The following is a 23,918-nucleotide window of genomic DNA, read 5'->3' as shown; positions in this document are numbered from 1 at the left end:
CAACTGAAGAAGAAATACTCAATGTATCATGGGAATCCCCCAGCAGCCCACACCTATTGCAGCGTAACTAAGGGAGGATTCAGGGTCACCTGGTCCAGCCCTAACTATATGCTTCAGCAAAAAGGAAAGTTTTAAGCCTAATCTTAAAATTAGAGATAGTGTCTGTCTCCTGAATCCAAACTGGAAGCTGGTTCCACAGAAGAGGGGCCTGAAAACTGAAGGCTCTGCCTCCCATTCTACTTTTAAATACTCTAGGAACAGCAAGTAGGCCTGCAGTGCGAGAGCGAAGTGCTCTAATAGGGTGATATGGTACTACAAGGTCATTAAGATAAGATTATTCAAGACCTTGTACGTCAGGAGCAAGATTTTGAATTTAATTCTTATAGGAGATCCAAAGCTCTTCTTTGAATGTTGGCTGCCAATTGTTCAGTTAAATATCAAATGATCCCATTGTACCACTAAAGTTGAGGTCCAGGCTCTTAGGGGGGCAATCATTGACTGACAGTAGGTATGCTTCACTGCTTTTACATTGTGTTTGGGATCATTGTTGTGGTGAAAAATGAAGCTGTTACCAATCAGATGCTTTCCAAATGGTATTGAATGGTGGATGAAAATCTGACAGTACTTTCATATGTTTATAATTCCATTCATTTTAACAACATCCCCAACACCACTGAGTGAAATTCAGTGCCAAACCATGACAAGGCCTCTACCATGTTTTACAGATGACTCACTGTTGTACATTTCTCCTGTCCTCCTCTGTGCATACAGACAATGATTCAACCAATAATTCAGAAATTTTTGCATAACACCTGGTTGCTACTGATCTTTATTCCAGTTCTACTTAAACATATGACTTTCAGATACTGTTTTCTTCATTCATCTTTTGTCCACCACATGTCCAGTTTCCTAAAATATTTTTGAAGGCACACCACACGATGCCAAAATATGCCAAGTTTTCAGGTAATTGCTCTTTGGGAATCGACTTGTTGTTGAAAATATACTTTTATGCTTGTTTAACTTTGTTATTGTTTGCATTTTTCCGCAAATTCAACTAAAGAAATGGGAAGAAACGGCACAGAATTGCACAATTAATCAAATGGCAATCTTGATCACGATTCTTGCGTCCCACAATTAAATGAGCATGATTGAACGATATTTAAAATGAATGCTCCATCACTTAAAACGCAAAGCAAAAACAAATCAAGTGTTCACTAAATCAGCCACGGGCGCGCAAGTGCCAATCACGGCTAAATCACAGCTTGAAGTTTCCTGGATTAGTCTGGATGAGAAATATGACATTAAAAGACAGATCACAACTAAATTCAAATTTTTGACACAGAAGGTGCAGAGCTTGTCCCTTGAAGCAGATCATTTGTTGTTTGCTTCAGATTTAGTGTAAGTGATGTTAATCAAGAGCAAACTGCAGTATCATTAATGCATGAGGGTTAAGAAAAACTGTGATGTGTGAATCCTCCAACATTAACTCAGACATCCAGAAAAGCGAGCCGTAAAGTCTGTGTATCCATCCATCTCACCAAACACGATCGCATTCTGTTTGGTCAAACATGTCTGTCCAGAAAACACAGTGAATAAAAAAGGTGTCACCAAAAGTCAACCTACTGCACAAATGATACTGGATGCAATTATTCTTTTTTTCAAAATGCCAAAACCTGCACTGTATGCAAAACATAACAGGGGAAAAAAGAGAGGAAATTCAGAGCTGTGGACTACTTTCTTTTATCCAGGGTATAATGCAGGCACAATGAATAAAGTTAATTTATAAAGGTTAAGCAACAGGAATGTAGTGCAACATAAAAGTGGGAGTAGTGCTCTGTTGATTAAACACTGTGTTTGGTTTTGACAAAATTTTTTAAATTTACGTTTTTAATATTTTTCTTCTAAGAGAAATACTGAATTCATAGGTGAAGATGTGACGGCTGTGGATCATTAAGCGGTTCATCAGAGGGATGGCTCAGCTTCAGCAGTTTAGAGACAAAGTTATGGCTGAGATGGTTTGGACAAAGGGGCCTGAAGAAGAAGCTGTCAGGCAGGAGGAAAAGAGGAGGAATTCCAAGAGTTTCTGATGTGGCTCCTGTGACATCACCCATTAGTTAGTTTTAAAGGCTTTAGCTGGGGACGTTTGCCATCATCATCTGGGTGTTTTGAAACTACATGTCATGAGCAAGAGGTAAATAAGACTGAGAAACCGAGGAACACTACACATTTATATAATGCATACTTGTCAGTCAGCAGAAAGACTAGGTATCTTTTACAAAATCCCCTGCACCTTGCTCTCTCATCCTTTTTCACTGCAATGTGGGCCATAATTTATTGAATTCAATATTAAGTTGAATACGGGGAAAATAGGGATGGAAGCCATAAATTGATTAAGAATGTGCTTACTGAGATCCCAGATCAAGTTAGACTGTTTTCACATTAGCAGAGAAACACTGCAAAATTAAACTGCCTGTTATTGTTGGAATAAATCACTGAAACATCAGCATGAGACCCCTTCCTAAATTGTAACAGCTTAACCTTTAGTGTAGTCGGGCTGACACTGAAAGAATAACACCTGCACTACACATTGGCTGTGATACTCATTATGTCTGGCTTCAATTATTTCAGGAGGACTAAACAAGCCTGTGCTCACAAACATTATTGGGTTTTTTTGTTGTTGTTGTTTTTACAGAGGCTTGTTTTGCTCAGTGCCATGTTTCAGTCCTTACAACTAATTATGAAAAACCACAGCAGAAGTAATTTTGAGCTCCTTCTCACATTCAAACTTTGCCACACACATTTGTTCTGCAACCAATCAGATTTTGTATATCAATTTTAAACTGAAACAAGTAGTGTAAGATCGGCAATGTCCATAACAGCTAACTGTCAAATCTCTTCTTTGAGAGGCCATTAATGACTCTTGGGCAGAGATTGTGGAAGTTTTGGAAAAGAATGTGAAGACTTTCATCATATAGGAAGTAACAAGGGAATCTTTTATGTAATTATTAGAATTATAATAATCATTTAGAGGAGGAAAATTAGCCATTTATAGTTTGAACCAGGTGAATGAGAACAAATGGACCTTACAAGAGCAACCAGTATAAATGTTTACATTGAGATAAGCACCGTGGATGCTGGAGCATTGTAAAATTGTTGTTGTTATAAGAATAATATCTAATTTTGAAGGAGGAAAAAAGGACCAGTCAGAGTCAGAGTAGTGAGCAGTACTCACTGCATCTGAAACTCACTGAGCATGAGTACAACAAACTCATGCTCAGTACCAGTATACCACACTGACTTTACTCCAGTTTTGCACTAAATCTTTATGAGCAGTCACACTGTATATATTTAACAGACGTGTAGGTGAATAAAAGCTCATTCATAAGCTATTAAACATACTCTTCACCCTCATGATTTCAAAAAGAGAGTGGGCTGACGAGCAAAGCCGAAGAAGTGATGCAGTTACCTTTTTAGCTGCCTGCAAATAATATTGATTGTATGACTTTTTAGTGCCAAGAGTTTGCATGTTAAGGATGTTCAAAAATCATTGCTATCATAGCTGTTTCAGTGAGAATGAAAATCTTAAAAAGTTACCTACACATCATCAAGGGCTACACAAAAATAAGTCGCATTACCAGTGTACATATTGGATAGCTGCTGGCAAGTCTTACTTCCCCAATTTTTTTTAAATTATTTTTTAAAAATATATCTAATTCAGCAGATGCCATTTTAAGATAAATCCCTGTAAAGGTTCAAAAGGGGGCAAGTGCCTGGCTATCAGACTTCCCCTGATTACAAAAATTGTCTGAACTTGCTTTCATCTGTGACAACAATGGGGCACCAGTGGTGGAGCCGTTAGTTCTCAGGTTTTCTGGAGAATGCCAATCGATTTGCACAGTGTGACCTCAGGTCCCACTGAGGGGTGTTGGGAACTTATGCAACCCTCACGGAGTTGGTTTCTGACAGTTTGGTCAGAAATATGCACACGAGTTGCCTGCTGGAGGGTCTCTTGCAGTGTATGATCCTTTTCTCCTCACACAAAAGATAGTGATCTTGTGGCTGAGTTGATGCCCTTCTACATCCCTGTTCTGCTCCCCTCATGTAACAGCACTGCTCTTGGTACCTCTACCACATTCTTGTGATTGTGGTGCGAGACACAAAAAACCTTCTTGCAACAGTACATATGAATATGCCATCCTGGAGTACAACCTGTACAACCTGGGTTTAGGGGACTGTCTAATGTTACCACGAAAAGAAAAACTTGACAAACGTCAGTCACTGAGTTGTACCTGCTGTCAGCTGTACCAGGACTGAAACAGATTTTTTTTTCCGTTTAGAAAAAGTGCCCAAATATCACAGAGCACTTTAATTCGCCTTCTTTCATCAAGGATGTTGAAACAGGGCCAATTATTTTCTGTTGTTGTGTGTTGGCTAGCAGATTTACATGACGAGAACAGGAAGTGTTTAAGAGTTGTGACTGTAAAACAAAATCTTATCATACTTTAATTTGTGTTATTCAACCAGTGTTGGAGCCCCAAGATTTTCTTACATTTTATTATATTTAAATAACAAAAAGTGTATGTGATGTGATGAAATGGTCCTACAGTAGCAGCAGAATTTATTTTTATTCTAAATGTTTTTAAAGATAAATATTGCAGATGGATATATATTATTGCTGTATTAATAGATGTATAGCACAACTCTTTCATTAAATACACATGATGTTATGTAAAATCATATCTGAACATTTAATTTGTACTTGATATGACATGTACTTTTCGATTCTGTTCTGAGACATATGAGGGTAGAGACACCAGCAACCATAGTCAATCGTCTTCCAGGGGCCAGAGCAGGCGACACTGAGGGAAATTTAAAACTGCTGGCTAAGGGTAAACATAAATTCAGTAAAATTATAATTCATGTAATGACAGCTGGTTACGTCAATTGGAGGTCGTTAAAATCAATATTGAATCGGTGTGTAACTTTGGCAAAACAATGTGGGACTCTCTAGTTTTCTCTGGTCCCCTCCCCAATCAGACCAGGAGTGACATGTTTAGCCGCATGTTTTCCTGAATTTGCTGGCTGTCTGTGTGGTGTCCAAAAAACGATGTGGGCTTTATTGATAATTGGGAAAATTTCTGGAGGAAACCTGGTCTTTTAAGGAGAGACGGCATCCATCCCACTTTGGATGGAGCAGCTCTCATTTCTAGAAATCTGGCCAAATTTATTAAACCCCCCAAACTATGACTATCCAGAGTTGGGACCAGGAAGCAGAGTTGCAGTCTTACACGCCTTTCTGCAGCTTCTCTCCTCCTGTTATCCCCCCAAAACCCATCTCCATTGAGACTGTGTCAGCTCCCAAACAGACAAAAAACAAACTAAAAACCAGCAAAAAGTGACTCAAACATAAAAAATCACAAAGAATGAACAATACAGTATCCACATCTGAACCAAAGAGTAAATCAGTGAAATGTGGATTATTAAATATTAGGTCTCTCTCCTCCAAGTCTCTGTTAGTACATGACTTAATAATTGATCAACAAATCGATTTACTCTGCCTTACAGAAACCTGGTTGCAGCAGGATGATTATGTTAGTTTAAATGAATCAACACCCCCGAGTCATTCTAACTACCAGAAACCTCGAAGCACAGGCCGAGGGGCGGTGTGGCAGCAATTTTTCACACCAGCCTATTAATCAACCAAAGACCCAGACAGACTTTTAATTCATTTGAAAGCCTGATGCTTAACCTTGTCCACCCCAGCTGTAAAACTCAAAAACCAGTCTTATTTGTAATCATCTATCGTCCACCTGGGCCTTACACAGAGTTTCTGATTTCTCAGACTTTTTATCTGATTTAGTGCTCAGCTCAGATAAAATAATTTAACATCCATGTAAATGGATATTAAAATGACAGCCTCAACACTGCATTTAATCTGTTCAACTGGCTTCTCTCAAAATGTTAAAGAACCCACTCACCACTTTAACCACTGTTATGATTTAATGTTGTCAGTGTTTTGTTTTATGTTATGTTTAAGGATTTGTTCTCGTTTCCTGTTTTATTGTGAAGGTCTGCGTCTCATGTGAGTGTGTTCAGTTTTACCTCTGTCTCGTTTTGTTGATTATTCCCAGCTGTGTTCCCCACCTGTGTGTAATCTCCCTGTGTTTCCCTGTGTGTATTTAAGTCGCGTCCTCTGTCTTTGTAGTTGGGCTGGTCCGTCTGTGTATCCACCATGTCTCATCCGTGTGTTTCCCTGCTGCCCAGCGGTCATCTGTTTTCTACTCGCTGTTATTCGTGTTCAGGTTTGTGTTTCTGTTCAGGGTCAGTAGTTTAGTTTTCCCAGTATAGTTTAGTTCTCCGTTCACCATTTTGTCCATCTCTTTTGTTGTGTTTAATAAATCACCCTCACACCTTTACAAGTGCCTGCATTTGGATGCTCCTTTAATTCCCACACGGCTCATCTCACTCGCCGTGGCAGTACGGACCAGCCAGATATGGATCCAGTGGCATTCACCCCACCCACGGAGCTTCGAGAGCTCACTTGTCTTTGCCTTAGTGGCACCAGCCATTTTTAGCCAACCTGATTGTCCATTTTAAGATAAAACCTCTTCTCACCCACAATCTGGTATTAATCTTCTTTTATGTTGCGGCTATGAGCCGGGTCGTAACACCACACTCTAGATCTTGTTTTAACATCTGGCACTGAAACTGAACATTTAACAGTGTTTCCTGAAAACCCTTCTTGTCTGATAACTTTTAAATTTACAATAATTGATTACACAGCAGTGGGGAGTAGACTTCATCACAGTAGATGTCTTCCTGAAAGTGCTGTAAATAACCTTAAGAATATAATTCACCCACTGTTGTCATCTTCAATGCCTTTAGCAATTTGAAAAAAAATTACTCATAATCATCTCAAAGATGTAACATTATCTACAGCTACTCTTAGTACCATTGATATTCATTTAGAGTCTTTTTCTCCATTTGATCTTTCTGAGTTAGCTTCAATAATTATTTCCTCCAAACCATCAACATGTCTTTTAGACCCCATTCCTACAAAACTGCTCAAAGAAGTCCTGCCATTAATTAATTAATGCTTCAATCTTAAATATGATCAACCTGTCTCTAATAATGTACCAATGCAATGTACCACAGGCCTTCAAGCTGGCAGTAGTTAAATGGTTACTTAAAAAGCCATCTCTAGACCCAGCTGTCGTAGCTAATTATAGGCCAATCTCCAACCTTCCTTTCATATCAAAAATCCTTGAAAGAGTAGTTGTCAAACAGCTAACAGATCACCTGCAGAGGAATGGCTTATTTGAAGCGTTTCGGTCAGGTTTCAGAGCTCATCACAGCACAGAAACAGCTTTAGTGAAGGTTACAAATGATCTTCTTATGGCCTCTGACAGTGGACTCATCTCTGTGCTTGTTCTCAGTGCAGCATTCAATACTGTCAACCATAATATCCTATTAGCACAATTAGAGCACGCTGTAGGTATTACAGGTACTGCGCTGCAGTGGTTTGTATCATATCTATCTAATAGACTCCAATTTGTTCATGTAAATGGAGAGTCTTCTTCACACACTGAGGTTAATTATGGTGTTCCACAGGGTTCGGTGCTAGGACCAATTCTGTTCACATTATACATGCTTCCCTTAGGCAGCATCATTAGAAGACATAGTATACATTTTCACTGCTATGCAGATGACACCCAACTTTATCTGCCCATGAAGCCAGATAACACACAACAATTAGTTAACCTGCAGGAATGTCTTAAAGACATAAACACCTGGATGGCCGCTAACTTTCTGCTTCTTAATTCAGATAAAACTGAGGTTATTGTACTCGGCCCTGAAAATCTTAGAAATATGGTATCTAACCAGATTCTTACTCTGGATGACATTACCTTGCCCTCCAGTAACACTGTGAGGAACCTAGAAGTCATTTCTGATCATGTCCTCCAATCCACATATTTAAAAAATATGTAGGACTGCTTTCTTTAATTTTCATAATATCTCTAAAATTAGAAATATCCTGTCTCAGAGTGACGCTGAAAAACTAGTTCGTGCATTTATTACTTCCAGGCTGGACTACTGTAATTCATTATTATCAGGATGTCCTAAAAACTTCCTGAAAAGCCTTCAGTTAAACCAAAATGCTGCAGCAAGAGTGACTAGAGGGACTAGAAAGAGAGCAGATTTCTCCTGTATTGGCTTCCTTCATTGGCTCCCTGTTAAATCCTGACATGAATTCAAAAATCCTGCTCCTCACATACAAGGTCTTAAATACTCAGGCCCCATCTTATCTTAATGACCTTATCGTACCATATCTCTCTCACACTGCAGGCTTACTTATTTTTCCTAGAGTATTTTAAAAAAAAATGGGAGGCAGAGCCTTCAGTTTTCAGGCCCCTCTCCCATGGAAACAGCTTCCAGTTTGGATTCGGGAGACAGACACTATCTCTAATTTTAAGATTAGGCTTAAAACTTTCCTTTTTGCTAAAGCATATAGTTAGGGCTGGATCAGGTGACCCTGAATCCTCTCTTAGCTATGCTGCAATAGGCGTAGGCTGCTGGGGATTCCCATGATGCATTGAGTGTTTCTGTGTGTTTGTAAACACATAGAATTGAATAGTTACTTATTATTAATCTCTGACTCTCTTCCACAGCATGTCTTTTGTCCTGTCTTCCTCCCCTCACTCCAACCAGTCGTGGTGCTCAATTTTAAAATGCGGAGAAGGTGTTCCTGACCGCAGGAGCAGCGAGCTGGGAGTGGAGAATGTGATGAGCTGTGGAGTTAATGAAAGCAGCTTTCTTTTTATTACTTTCCACTGTAGTCTGACAAATGAAGCTTTGGCTCCTAATTGATGCCTTTACCGAGGAAGCTTTCAGGAAACAAGCATTGTGAAGAGAATTAATTATTCATTAATTTAATTTATTCTTCTTCAAGCCTAAGCCTATATATCAATATTCTTTGTACTTCCCTGTTCCCCCTGAATTCTTTGACTTCTATGTTTTCTGTGCAAAGTTTCCAAATATTTCTCCTACTGGCCCCTGGGATCCAGCATATAGTCACTTTTTTATTGCCTTTGGACAGAAGTAGGCTGTTAATTTACAGGTTGTTGTCATGTTTCCAAACTCAGCTTACCTTGTACACATAACAGTAATGTCAGTCTCTTCAGCTCATTGGTACAAAAAAGGAAATGTTAGTAAAATCGATTTGCTAAACATATCATTTAAACATCGAAAATCCTCCGTCAACTTACATAGAATTTTTGCTCCTCAGAGAGGTTCTGAAGAAAAATGTGGAAAAGAAGGCACATGTCAAATTAGTCTTGAAAAGATAACTCCTAATCTGCTGTTAATTCTGTGCTCAGCATGCTCCAAACAGCCATTGTTTCAACAAATGCAATGCTTTCATCTGAGTACTGGAGCTGAAGAAAGGCAGCCGCACAACAAAGAAGCCCAGTAAATCAGCTAAAGCACAGTGAGAATGTGGCAGAGGAGTGATTCCAGTCATTCGTCTTTGTTTTCTCCGTAGACGCTTTTACCACCGGAATAAAGTGAACTAAAAAAATAAGCAAAGTAAATGGAATATTTCTTATTTTAAGGTTCAGTGTCTCTCAACACTGCTCAACATAAACTCAATGTTGCTTAATTATAAGAAGAAACAGATAAAAGATAAAAACATGGGGAAACATAAAATCAATGCACGTAACAAAATCAATAAACCAATACTTGGGAGCCAAACCATTAAATGATTTATAACGTGCTAAAAATGAGCCTGTGAAGTGACCTGAGTAATGGTGTGAAATGTTAGATTTCTTAGACATAGACAAACTCTTACTCCTGCGCTATATTTTGACAGTACTGCTAATAGGATGTTGCTGTAGTCTAATTTGATGAAGATTTCATTAAGATGAAAGGATTAACTGGTTCCTCAGCTCCAGTTTAATATATGGATGCTTCAAATTTCAATATGTTTTTAAGATGAGAAGTTCCTGCAGTGGTGTGATTTTCAAAACCTGGACCCAAATCCAAAACACTATCAAGATTTCAAACATTCTTAGCATTTCAGACACAGCAATAAGAAATCCATCCATCCATTCTCTTCCACTCGTGCTTATTGGGGTCGCAGGATGGCCAGAGTCTATCCCAGCTATCATAAGGCAAGACACCCTGGACAGGTCGCCAGGGTTACAGGACTAACACAAAGAGACAATCATTTTCACTCACATTCACTCCTGTGGACAATTTAGTCACCAATTAACCTAACCCCACTAACTGCACGTCTTCAGATTGGGGAGCTGCAGTACCTGAAGAGAACCCATGCACACATGGGGCGAACATGCAAACTCCATTCAGAAGGACCCCGGGTGGTGCAGTTGAACTCAGAACCTTCTTGCTGTGAGGCAACAGTGCTAACCTTGGGAGCTGTCATATAAAGTCTTACTACCAGTAAGTCAGCGTTTCCTATAGTCTTTAAGTAGTATTCACTTTGTAAGAAGCAATAATGTAAAAAAAAAAAAAAAGTAATTTAAAATAATAATTTTACCATTTCAAGTGTTAAAGTGCAAGTAGATTAGAAGGACCGCACAGGAAAGGCTCAGTGAGATAGTGAGTAAATCTCTGGGGTTCTCTGGCTTGCTTGTGACCTTCTTTTATTTAAATAAAAAGTCGTACTTTAATAGTATAGGATCCACAGTATTTCATAAGGTAAAGGCTTTTTTATGTAAGTATTCATGGATTAAAAAAAACCCAACATGCTGAATGGTTTGATGAAAGCCATCATGTTTAAGGAGCTCTGGTTAATTGTGGATGATGAGGAAGTTGTTTACATAAAGGATGCTTCTGACATGTCAGTATTAAAGACCTTCCACCAGCACGTTTCAAGTATTAACACAGTTTTGATGTTTTTCATGCTGAAAAAGGTAGAAGTGCTGACATTTGCTTTGTTGCTGTGAAACAAAATGCAAAGAGAAGAAAAAGTTTGATGACTCACCACTTGAAAAGACAGAGTGAAAAAATTAACATCTCTCTTCTGCGCTGTTAGATAATTAAATTGCCCTATAGTGCTTCTTTGGAGCTTAATAGTTTAAAAAATAAACAGCTCAGTGGTAGGCTTTGCATGCATATCTCCTTAACCAAATTAGTATTGAAATGCTAAATCGTGGTTAATGAAGCCACCTTAGAAACCCCCTCGAATACATCTTCAATTTAGTGGATTTAGCAGAGTGATACATGTATGCACAAATATACATGTATCAATTATAGAATGTCTTATAGAAAATGCCATAATTACTGCCTGTTATGGCACTGAAGTCGTGGTGTTTTCTATTAGCTGCTAATCCAAATTGAACAGAACTTGGTTGAAGTGGAGAGGATTCAGTGCCAACACAGTGGAGGAAGAAGACGGATCAGTCATCCATTATTGTTATAGGTGCATTAGAGTTGTACCTTGTGGCGTTCGAACAAGTTAAACAAAATTTGACTGGAGTTCAATAACATTAATTACCGGAAAGCACAATGTCTAATCAGTAAGAACAGCCAATCTGCTGCACTTACTAAAATAGTTTTCAAAGAAAAAGCATGTAGCACATGCTTTTACAACACTAAATGTGTCTCTGCATCATATAATCCCTCAGTGAGACTTTTTCTTGGTATTCTTGGTCACAGTTATACATCTTCAAGAGACTTTTTGTTGAAGGAAAAAAAGCCCCATACTCTGGCAGAAGACCTGAGGCTGTTTCCACTGCTTTGTGAACATCTGTAATATATTTCTTGATTTACAGAATACAGCATTCAAAGAAACTGCATTCAGCCACATGATAAAGCATATTTTTAGCTCTGTAATATTTGAGCAGTGTCATGCAGGTCATTCATAAAGCAATGCAAATGTCTACATCACATGCAGGAGTGGATCTGATCAGGAACAATCGGATAAAAACAACATGCAAAAAAGCAAAATAAAATAAATAGAAATTTAAATACAAGTGAACAAAGTTAAATAATCATGTACAGAAAAAAATGTTGTCACGTCCGGTGTGGCAGACGTGTGGAGTTTGTAGAAAAGGACCCAAAATGCGGCAGCTCTGGTGCAGGTGAGTATTTATTTACAGGAGTGGAAACAAACAGCGATGGCGGGGGAACATGAAACTGGAACCTAAACTGGGCAGAGCTAACAAAACAACCTGAACGAAGATGCAGGGAGGTACGGGGAAATACACCGAGAGGCGGACGGAGAGACGCAGGAAGAGCGAGGTGAACAACACAGACGAACCAGCAACGAGGACAGGTGAACACACACTATAAATACACACCAGTAATCAGGGGATGGGAAACAGGAGGGAAACACACCTGGGAAACATAACAGCTGACGGGGCAGGGGAAACGTAAACAGAACGCGCTGACATAAGACAGAGACCTTCAAAGTAAAACAGGAAACACATGCACGTAATGACACAGACTCAGAGACGCGGACTAAACATAGAGACCTACTACACTAAGGGGATGCACAAGCAGGGAAGACACCAAACAGAGGGAACACCACTAAACCCTAGGAAACCCAAAACAACAGTCATAATACAAACCAATAACACTGGGTCACCGACCCAGGACCATGACAAATGTGACCTTCCTGGAATAGACTTCGAATCGATATGCTTGCTTCTTTGTACTCATATTTACCTGCATGCATACTGGGATATGTGCAAGGAGGGAAAAAATAACCCAAAAAACAAATACAATCAATCATTATTTAAATTGGCAGAATTTTAGCTATTTAGTCACCAGTGCATCCCGGTAAGGGTGATGTCTGTTCTACAAAACCATATACTTTAATTTGGATGTCGGATGACTCAGCGGGCTGCTGTTTATTTTTTATGCAGTACAGTGTGTAAAGGACTGTTATTGTTTCACCATCAAAGGGAGAAAAAAGAACAGAGATTTTATTTATTGCAATGTTATTTCTCCACATTGGTATTGCTGAGGACAGTCCGTTTCCTCTTCCTGATTACCATGTACAAAAAACTAAGCAGCCGCCAACCAAAACTAAACCATGGAGGTTTCGCGTTTTGGTGTTTTCTCCCAGTAAAAAGCCGCTGACGCTTCATTCATCCTGTATTCTGTGATATTTTTGTTGCTTTTGATCTGCATCAGTTCATGGTGAACGTGTTTTCTAACACAAAAATAAAATGATTAATTCAATAAGTACTGCACTTTAATGCAGTCAGGCTCTCAGGTAATCTGTATTGCTCTTGAATAGCTACTCTTGCTATTCCCTGCTGTAATCCCTGCTGCACGTATTGGCTTGATTTACTGTTCTGCCTTGTTTTGCATTTGCCTGAGACCAGGTTTGAAAGGAAATGAGCTGACAGTTCTGTCTAATATCAATCTATTCTGTGTCTTTTTTGGGGGGAAATAAATTCTTTAAATGTACATGTTTCACCTGTTCATTCACTTATTTTAATTTATATACACCTTGAACTTACACAAAGAATGTCTTTGTTGATAATGATATTGACCTTCCTCACAGTCACTTTTAATATTTATATGAGAACACCGTATAAATAATGGCCATAAAACAAAATAATTGACTATAAACTAAACAAGACTTCTGCCTATCTCTGAAACCTTTTGCACATTCAGAACATATCACATATAACCATGATGACTCTAGAAAATCATGTACACTTTATTTATGTTATTAAGCCTGACTGAAAAACAGCACATCGGCAACATTTCCTTATGATTGCAAGCAAAAAGCCATTTTAGGCATGGATAAAAGGGCTATATGAATGTGCTTGTGATTGGGTGAATGAGACTTGCAGTAGAAACTGAGTAGAAATGCACTATGAAAGTACCAGCCCATTTACCTTTTACCATAATTAAAAAAAAAAAAAAGTAGCTCACAACTGACTTTATCAGTACCGAGTGTGTGTGTGTGTGTGTTTGTGTGAAGGATGATTAAGGACGATTAAGTGTAGCAGTACATATTTAGTCACAGTATGAACTCATAGTTTGTTTTCATATTTATTCTGGATTAGAAATGACCAGTGGTTGAAGAGTAAAGCCTTTTTCTGTTGAAAGGCATTCCTCACTGTTATTAATGGCTTCATGCACGGGTTCTAAATATTGATCGTTATGATCTAAAGCACAACATTTAATTTCTTGATTGAACTTCAATATCAGTTAAGCTCTAACCATTTCATTGTAATCACTAACTGCATATCAATAAAGGAGAAAACACTGCCATTAATTAAGCCATTGACATTGCATCAGATGATTTGCAGATGTACATGGTGGATCAAAGTCTGGTGGTACTTTTCTGTGTTCATAATTCCATCGATTTTTAATAGGATCTACAACTCCACCGGATGAAATGCAGTCCCAAACCTGTCAAGGCCTGATACTCAGAACTATGAATCCTGAGTTCTTGCCAAATGATCTATTTCATTTTGTTATCAACAACCCTTCAAATTATACACAAGAACAAGATCTGAAAGTCTACTAAACTTTGGATGCCTATCTGTATTTTGTGTCAGGATGGATTCAATTCAATTCAATTCAATTTTATTTATATAGCGCCAAATCACAACAAAAGTCGCCTCAAGGCGCTTTATATTGTACAGTAGATAGCACAATAATAAATACAGAGAAAAACCCAACAATCATATGACCCCCTATGAGCAAGCACTTTGGCGACAGTGGGAAGGAAAAACTCCCTTTTAACAGGAAGAAACCTCCGGCAGAACCAGGCTCAGGGAGGGGCGGCCATCTGCTGCGACCGGTTGGGGTGAAAGAAGGAAAACAGGATGAAAGACATGCTGTGGAAGAGAGACAGAGATTAATAACAGATATGATTCGATGCAGAGAGGTCTATTAGCACATAGTGAGTGAGAAAGGTGACTGGAAGGGAAAAACTCAATGCATCATGGGAATCCCCGGCAGCCTACGTCTATTGCAGCATAACTAAGGGAGGATTCAGGGTCACCTGGTCCAGCCCTAACTATATGCTTTAGCAAAAAGGAAAGTTTTAAGCCTAATCTTGAAAGTAGAGATAGTGTCTGTCTCCCGAATCCAAACTGGAAGTTGGTTCCACAGAAGAGGGGCCTGAAAACTGAAGGCTCTGCCTCCCATTCTACTTTTAAATACTCTAGGAACAACAAGTAGGCCTGCAGTGCAAGAGCGAAGTGCTCTAATAGGGTGATATGGTACTACAAGGTCATTAAGATAAGATGGGGCCTGATTATTTAAGACCTTGTATGTGAGGAGCAGGATTTTGAATTCAATTCTGGATTTAACAGGAAGCCAATGAAGGGAAGCCAAAACAGGAGAAATATGCTCTCTCTTTCTAGTCCCTGTCAGTACTCTTGCTGCAGCATTTTGGATTAGCTGAAGGCTTTTCAGCGAGTTTTTAGGACATCCTGATAATAAAGAATTACAGTAGTCCAGCCTGGAAGTAATAAATGCATGAACTAGTTTTTCAGCATCACTCTGAGACAGGATATTTCTAATTTTAGAGATGTTGCGCAAATGGAAGAAAGCAGTCTTACATATTTGTTTAATATGTGCATTAAAGGACATGTCCTGGTCAAAAATGACTCCAAGGTTTCTCACAGTGTTACTGGAGGCCAAGGTAATGCCATCCAGAGTAAGAATCTGGTTAGATACCATATTTCTAAGATTTTCAGGGCCGAGTACAATAACCTCAGTTTTATCTGAATTAAGAAGCAGAAAGTTAGCGGCCATCCAGGTCTTTATGTCTTTAAGACATTCCTGCAGTTTAACTAATTGGTCTGTGATACCTGGCTTCATGGATAGATAGAGCTGCGTGTCATCTGCATAGCAGTGAAAATTTATGCTATGTCTTCTAATGATGCTGCCTAAGGGAAGCATGTATAATGTAAATAGAATTGGTCCTAGCACTGAACCCTGTGGAACACCATAATTGACCTTAGTGTCTGAAGAGGACTCTCCATTTACATGTACAAATTGGAGTCTATTAGATAGATATGATACAAACCACTGCAATGCAGTACCTGTAATACCTACAGCATGTTCTAATCGCTCTAATAGGATATTATGGTCAACAGTATCGAATGCAGCACTGAGGTCTAGCAGGACAAGCAGAGAGATGAGTCCACTGTCAGAGGCCATAAGAAGATCATTTGTAACCTTCACTAAAGCTGTTTCTGTGCTGTGATGAGCTCTGAAACCTGACTGAAACGCTTCAAATAAGCCATTCCTCTGCAGATGATCTGTTAGCTGTTTGACAACTACTCTTTCAAGGATTTTTGATATGAAAGGAAGGTTGGAGATTGGCCTATAATTAGCTAAGACTGCTGGGTCTAGAGATGGCTTTTTAAGTAAAGGTTTAACTACAGCCACCTTGAAGGCCTGTGGTACATAGCCGATTATTAGAGATAGGTTGATCATATTTAAGATTGAAGCATTAATTAATGGCAGGACTTCTTTGAGCAGTTTTGTAGGAATGGGGTCAAAAAGACACGTTGATGGTTTGGAGGAATTAATTATTGAAGTTAACTCAGAAAGATCAATTGGAGAAAAAGAGTCTAACTTAACATTGATGGTACTAAAAGTAGCTGTAGATAATATTACATCTGTGGGATGATTATTGGTAATTTTTTCTCTAATGATAAAAATTTTATTTGTGAAGAAGTTCATGAAGTCATTACTAGTTAACGTTAAAGGGATTGTTGGCTCAGTAGAGCTCTGACTGTTTGTCAGCCTGGCTACAGTGCTGAAGAGAAACCTGGGGTTGTTCTTATTTTCTTCAATCAGTGATGAATAGTAAGATGTTCTGGCTTTGCGGAGGGCTTTCTTATAAAGCAGCAAACTATTTCTCCAGGCTAAATGATGATCCTCTAAATTTGTGACACGCCATTTCCTCTCCAGCTTACGAGTTATCTGCTTTAGGCTACGTGTTTGAGAATTATACCACGGAGTCAGGGACTTTGGATTTGAGGCCTTAGTTTTCACAGGAGCTACAGTATCCAGAGTCGTACGTAGTGAGGAGGTAAAATTATTAACAAGATAACATGGATGACAACCCCCAGTCACTGTGCAAGAGACTGCATTCATGCCTAACACAGCATGACCGCAGTTTCAAGCAATGTGTGCATGGCATCACATGAAAAGCCACTTATCCATATCAGAGTTGTGGTTAGGGCTGCGGGCGAGCTCAGTGGTCCTAAAGGTACCCCACTGGACCGACCATCTCAGGTCCTTTAATGCACATTTTTACTGTAAAAATTAATAATTAATCCTCCTTGTAATTTCTTTTGTTACTTTTTTTAATGTGTACCTTCTGTATCGGTTTTTAGTTTTGTACATTGTGTACTGGCTTTTGAAAAAGTTTGTTAATCTTGTCTTTGAAAAGTCCTATATGAATAAATATGGCCTGCTTGCTTCCATCTGTAGCTACTGTTTCAAAAGTAGATCAGTTTCTTTGTTTTCAAACAAGAACAGCTTCTGTAGAAGGTACCAATCAAATCACGTATTTGTGATAAATCACTCTCAGCTATTTTTGCAATCTAAAGTGGAAAAGCAGTGAAATAACAGAAAATGGAAAATCCTAAAGTATAAAACAACCTGTACAATATGTGTAGTAGATTAAAAGATTGAACCTCAAGTTAGATAAATCTCAGAATAACACTGATTAAACTGTCAAAAAGTAAAAGCCCACGGAAACATGCATTTAGTATTTTTTGCTTCTTTTGCTTCAGTCACATAGCTGCAGTGCAGGTCTGTTCCTACAGGATATAGAAAGGAGGTGTATGTGCACAGATTTGGACTCTAAACCCCCTCCCAGAAGGATACAGTATGCACTTGCATTGACTTGAAGGCTAACCCAACAAAAGCACTAAAAATCATTCAGAAATATCAGCTTCATTTCATTACCACAGCACTCCTGGTCTACATCAAGTCACATCTACAGTAAGCGCTGAAAGATGGAGCTTCTCACACACACAATCCTAATCAGCATGTGGGAAGCTCAGTGCTGCTGGCTGCTGCTTCCACCAGCCCGCTGTGAGCGAGAGCAGGCTGGAAATCGCTGAAAGTGGCTGCGTGTCGTGTCAACACTGTCAGAGCTAAAGAGGGAGTTCCTTATCCCTCCTCAGTCTTGCTCGCTTTCTCTTCCTTCCCCTCTCTCTCTCTTCTTCTCCCTCTCTTTCCCTTGCTCTCTCTTTCTTCCCCCCTCTCTCTCTTCTTCTCCCTCTCTCTCTCTCTCTCTCTCTCTCTCACAGCTCAGCATCTCCACTCTCACGTTGCGTAAACCCACCGGTCTGATCCTCCACAGAGGCACCATCCAGTCCATCTGTGGCACTTGTGGAAAAGATTTGAATCACAGATACCGCTAGAGGTGAGTCATTTTTGAATCTCTGTCTGCCCCACTCTTTATGTATTTCCAGCACAGCTCAAAAGGCATCCTGTGTTTTAATTATCTCTTTTATCAAAGGCAACACAGATACATAATTAGCTGATATTACGGGATGACCAGAAACTATGATTTTATCACTGTCACTACTTTATCATTATTATTGTTATCCTCTCAGATATCTGTATGATATTTGTGTGAAATCTGTGTTACAAAGTGCAGTGAATCTACTGAAAATCAGTGCAGATGTTGCAGCAGCATGATATTTGTCATATTTGGACGACATTTATTTGTTTATTTCTTTATTGTCAGACTTGATTCAACTACCAGCAGCTTCATCAAAATCCATAAATCGCACTGCATTATATTCTAAACTTGTACGTCATCAGCAAGTCTGCAGCCCCCTAGTACACACTTTGCTGATTTTAAACTCTGCAGCCCAGTAAATACACTGTACAGCAAAGTTGTCACATAAGCTTCTGCCTCAAAGCTGTGCAGCAACACCTGCACTCAGTCATGAAAGAGGCTGCCGGGAATTTTATCCTGCAAGCAACTTTGTCTGTTGGGAACTGAAGCTGGGTGGTAATATGCATCGATTTCTTTTGCTTTTGTTATGATTTGCGCAGGAAATGAAATGTGCGGCATTGATTTTACACCAGTGTTAGAGCCTGAGTCAGATAAGGTCTCTCTTTAAGCTGCTGGAGCTACTTCCTATGGAAACACAAAGCCAGATGCTGCTTAGTCCAATGGCACACTGCCAGATGTTCAATTGCTGCAACGCTTAAGTTCCTGCATCCATGCATTGATCACAGTGTCACATAACTCGCTGCCAGGAAAAGCTGTAAGGAAGTTTTATTTCAGCATGCTGCTGCCCAGCTGGTGGTAGGTTATGTGTGTGTTATGTCAGCCTTGTGTGTCACTTAATTAGAACAGAAAAAAAGCAACACTCAGTAAAAGCTGATTCATTAAAATTAAGAAAACGTGACAGATTTCCACCCTCATTTTGAAAGAGATGTCCTGATTTCTTTGGTCTAATTGTCACTGTAATAACTGTCTGAAGAAATATGATTTTCTCACTGAGCTTAGTCACCACAGGGGCAAAGCAGCAGCAGCAGCGAGTGTCTCTCTGTGTGAGACGACGAGCTGCCTTTTCATTGACTGACCCAGCTGTGGCTTCTGATAAATACATCTCCTGCTGGGGGAACAAAAACACGCCTCTGTGCACAACTATTATTTGGTTTGCATAATGCCCCGTTCATCTCTTCTACACGGTTTTCTTTGGCATTTGCGAGTCTATGATGAGTATCTGCGCTGAAGCTCATGTAACTAGAGACTCAAAAGCCTCCGCTGGCTTTGACAGAACACGCTGGCAAATAGCCGCGTGGTTATTACTTATATGAAGACACAGATAGGAATCGGCTTTCAGGCAGGGCTGAGTGATTCAGTTTGATGATTTACAGAATTTAATTAATTTAAATTGCTTGTCCATCAAAGATTGTGATGGGCCGTTCACGTCAAGGTTTCGTTAGAAGTCTCAGGTCTGCTATCTGCCAATAGAGGGGATTAATGCATTAATGTGATAAAAGTGCATTAGTTTGTTAGGAATTGTTAGCCATAACCAAATAGTCTGTAAAACCTTTCCCAGCTGTAAGCAAATATAGTCCAATGGTATAGAAGTCTATATCTCATATAATTACTGTGCAGCTTCAGTCACCTGTAGAAATTATTTCTTTGTGTTATAGTCACTGCCAGATTTCTTCTGTCGCTATATTCAATTAAAATGCTATTATGTTACCTATAAGTTCCTCTTTCAGTAGAACTGAGGACTGTATTATACAAATGAACAGAATTTATAAGCATCTTGTTGGCTGTAAATATGTAAAGGTAAATAGAAAATTTTATTTTCCAGAGTTTCATGTGCATGAAGGATTTTTCAAAAAACATTTCTCTAAACATCAGAACATCTGTACTTTATGGAAATAAATAATTATTTTATGCCTTTCATTTAATGCTGTGACTGTCCTTTTCAGCTGTGGCCATTAGTAGTGTTTACACGATGCTGACAGGTTTTTAAGCACTGGAAAAAGAAAATGTAAAATAAGGCAGAAATGAGCCCAGAAAAGGAGGCTGGAGGAAGAGGTAACCCAGCAATTTCCTCAGCAGCCTGTCTCCGTATTTCACTGTGCCGCACCCCTGTCAAAAAGGATGAGCGTGATCCTATCAGCCATGAAAAAAAGGTTTCATGTACGTTGAGTCTTTGCTAAAGTCTACAGTGTAGTATCAAGGACACAATGCAAAGTCATAACAGTATTAATATATGGTATAATAGATATTCTAGTCAGCTATCTTGACACATAATTTAAATAATCTTTTAAGTGTTTCTTTTGCTGGTCACAAGTAGTTAATTAGCAAAAGACTTGAAGCAGTTACAAGCCAGGCAGGGCTAGGGCTAGGACTTGAATGGTGATGTTGCTGTTATTTTGGGGGATTTGTCTGAGAGGGAAAAAAGAAAAAGAAATTAACAGTATGTTTGTGATAATGTAGCCATGGAAACCTTTGAAGAGGCTCCTGACCGTAGTGAATTTGCTATCATCCACCCCGCTGCGATTGGACACGGTCACATCATGAGATCAGATGCAGATTGAGATTGTCAGTGTTTTGCTCGGTTAGTCGGGGATCAGAGCGAGAGGAGCTCCGCCAGCGGCATCTTGGTCTCTGTTTCACCATGAGCTGTCCAAGCCCCGTGTTCTGCCTGACCGTCTTTTCAGTCAACATAGCAATCAGACAGCCTGAAATTTGACACCTTCATATACATGTCATAAATACCGTAAGGGAAAAAACTCACTCAGATACAGAAAATAAAGTTGACATGCTGCATATTCTTGGTATTTTTACTTAAAGGAAACATGAAGCTTCATTTGTATTACTCACATGCTCATAATTGTGTTTTTGAGCAAGGCCAGACAGGCATTGAGCAAAAGCGGCAATAAAACAGTGTGGAGGAAAAACATGTGCCTCTACTGATTGTTTCTCTAACACTGACAAATACAAAACAAGGCATGTGTTAATATTCAGCCCACATGGCGCATATATGCATATGAAATGAAATCCACATTGTACAGCTTTAAGTGCACCAAACGCTCATTAACTAAATCTATAAAAACCGCATGTGCTAATAATGTTTATGTGATGTTGTAATTGTGCTTGTGTGGTATGGACAGTGGTTTCCTGCTTCATGGCATATGAGTCATACTTATGATCTTTCTTCAGGCTGCTCCCTTGTTCATACGGGGCCATCACAGCAGGCAGTTCCACATATTTGAACAGGGACATTTTTATGCCAGATGCCCTTCCTGACACAACCTCAAAGGAATTTGTGTCTCCTCCCAAGATCAAATCACTGAGCTTTTGCTTGTTAGGCAAATGTATATACCACTATAACTCATGGAGCCATAAGTCATGTGAGAGCTATCAAATTAATAAACCACTTTAAACATTTGCTTTCTTGATCATAAAGTACATTTTTAAAGTGTTGACAGCGTGGACAAAAACCAAGCAAACATGGATATGTCATGTAAGGACAAGCACTGAAATATAATAGGAATACTGCTGCTTAGATACTGATGTGTGAAATGAATTTGCTTGCCTGGAGTTTGTTTAGGTGTTTACTTATTATCAGAATTAATCAGAATTTAAAAAATAAAAAAAAGTAAAACAATAAAAAGCAATTAATTCTCCATTAAGCAGCAGTGTAGAGTGAGACTCCCAATTAGCCGTACCTGATTGATCATTTACCTTGGACAAGACTAACCTAAAAAATTCTGACACAATATCATCAATCAAAGGCTTTCAAAACTTTCCCTCTAAAAGGAAAACCTGGCAAATTGTTGGAAATTGGAAAAGGGAAAAACAAGAACTACTTCGCAGATGCCGAGACGAACATACAGAGCGCCTAACAGAAAAACAGTTACAGGATGAGGAGCTCTGAAAGCTGAATCCTTTAAAATGTGTGTACTAAAGGTACTCACACCCAAAATATACTTGGCAGTTAGAATAATTATAATAATAATAATAATAGATTAATTATTTTTATTTTTAAAGGACTTTTGAAAACATTGTTAGAAAAACTGGAAAAGGGCTCATAATATCAAGATGTACATAAATACACACACACTGATACCCAAGTGAATGATTTAGGTGCAACCATCTTTCTTATGTCACCTAAATCACACCTACAGGAACGAACCAACAAGCTGTGACCTTGTTGATTCGTTCCTTTGAGGACATTGGTCCAATGTGACTGAAATATGGAAAAATGGATGTGATGGTAAGCTCACAAGAATCTAGCTGCCTTGAATGCTCAGACACTTACATTTTTTTCTACTTTAAAAGTCAGCATGGCTGGATCTTTAAAGGTTACATGCATGGAGGAGTCATTTTGACGAATATGCCAAATGATGAAAATGGTGTCCCCGTCTTCTTGGTTGTTAAGGTAAATATGGCACTCTTCGATCTCACCGATAGGTTTTTTTTATCACTTTGTTTGCTGCACACATGAGCTATAATAATTCTGGTCATTTCTTCATATAAGTCAGGGTAACATTTATTTATTTATTTTGCTTCAACCATATTCTTCACGTCTTTCCACTCCCCGTGTCTTGGGAGTAGATGAAATGCCAGAAACCTCTGCAAACAGTGGAGATTCGCAGGTGTTTGTACGTCTGTCATTACTGCGTGCATGCAATTAGATTTAATTACATTTGTGCCAGGGCATATAATTGTTGTTGTCTTGCTCTTTGAAAGGATAACGTTGGGTACCCAAAGGTACATAAGCTGCCACTTGAAGAGGGTTGTTTTGTATTTTGATGTTATCTCCCAGATGAATACTGAAATAATGTTCTACCCAAACTATATAACAGGAGTTTAATAGCTGTTCTTGTATTTCATTTGGCATTCAGTTCACAATAACATTAAATCTGAATGTGTGGGCTGAGAGGTGTTAGCTGTAATATTCATTCATTTGCGGTTATTTATGGATTTTTGCTCTGGTTATCAGGTATATGGGGAAATTTGTATGTTTATCTATGATTATATGATCCTTTTACGTTGGAAAAGATGATTAAGCATTTTTTTTGCCTAATCAGTTGATTACTGAAAACTCAAAACACTGATGATAGTGTGCATTCTTGGTGAGGCTGTGAAGTCAGACAATCATTAGCTGTCAGCGAAGGCGTTTCATGATGTCTCTCTTGATGCCACAATCAAGGCACCAAGGACTCTTTGTTTTGTGACAGTAGCACAAGATCCCAATCAATAACCGACCTCCCCCTGGCACTATTACCACAGAGTGTTGGTGGGGGACCAAAATGGGCCAGGAGAGAAACACAGAGCCCGAATGAGGAGAACAAAGAGGCAGAGATAAAGACAGGGAGCCCACGATCGGAGGAGCTGAAGGCGAATGTGGGTATTGTAAGTGTGTGAACACACGCTCGCAGAAATGACAGCTACATTTTGAGTC

The sequence above is a fragment of the Oreochromis niloticus genome, linkage group LG11 (genome assembly GCF_001858045.2).
Source record: "Oreochromis niloticus isolate F11D_XX linkage group LG11, O_niloticus_UMD_NMBU, whole genome shotgun sequence".
Classification (NCBI taxonomy): domain Eukaryota; kingdom Metazoa; phylum Chordata; class Actinopteri; order Cichliformes; family Cichlidae; genus Oreochromis; species Oreochromis niloticus.
The sequence above is the reverse complement of the archived record's forward strand: the minus strand, read 5'-3'. Positions refer to the sequence as shown.